Source organism: Mus caroli, chromosome 3, assembly GCF_900094665.2.
Source record: "Mus caroli chromosome 3, CAROLI_EIJ_v1.1, whole genome shotgun sequence".
NCBI classification, from domain to species: Eukaryota; Metazoa; Chordata; class Mammalia; order Rodentia; family Muridae; genus Mus; species Mus caroli.
Window position 1 is genome coordinate 27541620 of NC_034572.1, and position 3486 is coordinate 27545105.

Consider the following 3486-nt stretch of genomic DNA (forward strand, 5'->3'; position numbering starts at 1 on the left):
TGCCCAGAGGCCAATTATTTGAAGACAATTCCTCAATTGAGTGTTTCCTCTTCCCTGATGACTCCAGTTTTTGTCAGTTGACACTGGGATTGAACTCTGTACTTTGTGCACACTAAACACACTATCACTGAGTTATTCGCCAGCCCCTAGGTACTGACCTGTTTTTGCTGTGTTTTGCCTAGTAGGTATGTGCACACGTGTGAGTACATTAGCCGCTAGAGATCAACAGTGAGCAACGTTCACTATCAGTCTCCACCTTATCTTTGGAAACAGTCTTTCTTTTTTGTTTTTGTTTTTTTTTTTTTGTCTTTGTTTTTTGAGACAGAGTTTCTCTGTGTAGCACTGGCTGTCCTGGAATTCACTCTGTAGACCAGACTGGTCTCAAACTCAGAAATCCACCCACCTCTGCCTCCCAAGTGCTGGGATAAAGGTGTGTGCCACCACACCCAGCAAGTCTTTCAAAGAACTCAGCTCACTGATTTGCTAGCATGGCCAGCCAGCTCCAGAGATTTCCCCCACCCCCAGCACTAGGCTGTAACACAAGCCACCCTAGCTTATTGTTTTCCCCATGAGTGGCTAGAGATCTGGATCCAGGTCTTTATGCCATCACAGCAAGAACTTTACTGCCTGAGCCTTCTCTCCAGTCTTTTAAGTACTGATCCTTATTGGCTATATACCCTGGAAATAGGCAGTTCAAGGCCAGCCTGGTCTATGGAGTGAGTTCCAGGGCTACACAGAGAAACACTGTTTCAAAAAGAAAAAAAAATCATTTTAAAATCTGGCCTGGGAGGCAAAGGCATTGGATCTCTGTGAGTCCAAGGCCAACTTGTTCTACATAGTGAGTTCCAGGATCCAGGACTGTCTATATAAAAAGACACTGTCTCCAAAAAACAACCCAAGATAAAAATCTTCAAATGTAGGCAGAGAGCACAGATCTGAATTCTAGCACTTGGGAGGCTGTGACAGCGGGTTTGTGAGTTCTTTTTGTTGTTGTTGTTGTTGTTGTTTTTCAAGACAGGGTTTCTCTGTATAGCTCTGGTTGTCCTGGAACTCACTTTGTAGACCAGGCTGGCCTCGAACTCAGAAACCTGCCTGCCTCTGCCTCTCGAGTGCTGGGATTAAAGTGACACATGCCTTTAATCATGCTTGTCTTTTAACTCATCCATCTTACCACTGTCCTTCCTATGTGTCTTGGACAGTTTTTCTCCTGATATTTCCAGTAACAGTACTGGAAAGACCTGAGAAATGACACCCTTTCAAAAAACACACACCTATTTGGCTCCACCTTGCTCATTTTTCTTCAGACACTCTATCCTCTTGTCCTGATTTCCCACCCCCTCTGCCCCCATAATAGCAGGCATAGTCTGAAATGATCTCATTCACTGTATTTATCCAACTTTTTTATCCAACCTTTATTTTTATTTATCCAACTTTTGCAGGTGCCCATCAGTGTTTTAAGCACTTTACACCCTAACCCATTTACTTTCCCACAATTCATAAAGTAGGCATTTTTAGTATTTTATAGATGAGGTTGCTGTCATTCATATGGATAAAGGGGCTTCCCTGGCAAAAGCATCTCATTTGCTAACTCTGGAAAGAACCTCTCAGGACACATGCTGTGAAACCTCTCTTGGAAGGTGGAACATGTAGAGTCCTTGGGCTTCACCCTTGATCAATCAATCAATGGCTTAACAAGTTTCCCAGGTGATTCCTAACAAAGTTTAAATCATGAACAATTAATTTTCTTGAGTAACACCTCTTACAGTAAGTAGACACACACAGCTCACTCCAGAAACCCTAGGAAACCAATCAAGACCAGAGCAATTGGAGAAGTCAAAGTTTTGACTCCCTGCCTCCCCCGCTTGGCATGATAAACATCTATGTGGTTTTGGGGTACTTCCTCAGATAACCATGGGCATCTTTTCACACTTGGCGACTTTGAGTTTTGAAAACTCTGAAGGGAAAAGCCAAGGGGAGGAGATGGAAGGTGGAACAGAAAACAGCCCCGTGGTTAAGAGTTCCTGTCCAAAACAAACCTCGCCTTCTGCCCTGAAGGAAAATGGCGTCCGCAATATATGCAGTTCTGGTCTCGAAGCGACAGCCAATAGGAGATCCGAAGCGCCGGAAGTAGCCGCCCCTAGCCCCTCCTCTGGCCACCTCCCCTCTCTCGGGAGGATGAGACAGCCAGGGGGCTGTGGCGGAGCTGTGGTTGCTGGGTGACAGTGGGGAGCAGGGACAGAGTGAGTGTCCGCTGGCCCGTGGCGACGTCCGGGGTGACCTTCGAGCTCCGGACGGGCGCAGCGCGAGCGCCCTGACGGGCCGGGCAAGGGCCGGGCAAGGGCGACGGGCGGCCAGCCTGTGGGAAGGCCCTGTCCAGGTAGGAATCCATCCGGCTGGGCAGGCTCTCGGCCCACGCGGCTTCCTCTCCCCACGCACCTCCTCCGCGCCGTCAGTTCAGGATTCCGGAGGGAGCCACCCTCCTGGTGGCCACGGCGCTTCTTTTCACGCACACCAGCGTTAGTGTGTGCTTGCCTTTGGTGGCTTTTCATAGGAGCTTCCAGGTAGAACGTCTTTTACTTTAAATTCAACATTCCTTTAAGTTTGGGGACTTTGGCTTGAAGCCTTCCTTCATGCCTTCTTTAAGTCTTGACTCCGTAATTGTGACGAAAGCTGCAACCTTCTCGGTGTCTGTACTGCATTATGACCTGGGCATTCTTTTATTTTCTTCTCTACACCACTAACTGGGAAAGTTAGTTTAGCTAAACTAGTTTCATCTTCACTCGAGGAAAATAAATTAGGGATTACAACCAAGATTTTTTGTTACCAGCTTTTACCGATTTTACATTTATTTGCATATCTACTCTTCCAGGATTGAAGATTGAGCCCCTCCGAGGTCTCCCATGCTAGGCAAGTGCCATCATATCCCTAAACCGGTTTCTAAACGTTTCGTTTTGAGACTGAGTGTCACTGAGAGACCCAGGCAAGCCTTGATCTCACTCTGTTGCCTCTGTAGACTTGAATTTTCAGATTTTCAGTAACTGAATTACAGGTAACATGACAGGAGGCAAATTTCTCCTTTTTTAATGGGAGATCATTCGAGAGTAGTCTTTGGTTTCTGACTAACATGGTTTCTGTAAATAAATAAATAATACTAAAAAGTATTTTATCTATTGGGTCAGGTTAATTTTTTGCTATTAGGAAATTGAAGCATGAACTATCAGGTATCAGAATAAGCAGGATTTTAAAATGTTTGCTCTGTTTTTAGATTTTTTAATGTGTATGTTTTTCTTCCATATACGGATGCGTGTTTCACCACAGTTTCTGCGCAGTGCCCTTGAGGTCAGAATAGGGCATAAGATTCCCTGGAACTGGAGTTACAGGTGGTTGTGAGCTACCATGTGAGCTACCAATTTAAGTCCTTCTGAAGAGCAACAAGTGTTTTAAACCTCTGAGACATCTGCCTAGCCCTGGAGGCATGCACATTTC

The 3486-nt window shown here is 45.7% G+C and overlaps 1 protein-coding gene across 1 annotated transcript in view; it reads left to right on the top strand.

Annotated features, from left to right (window-relative positions):
* The first annotated feature begins 2163 nt into the window (after positions 1–2163).
* Positions 2164–3486, top strand: part of Mfn1 (mitofusin 1) — a 48484-nt gene continuing 47161 nt past the window's right edge. The window contains exon 1 of the mRNA XM_029475181.1: positions 2164–2377. The gene's annotated coding sequence lies outside the window, so the exon portion shown is untranslated. The remainder of the gene's footprint in view (positions 2378–3486) is intronic.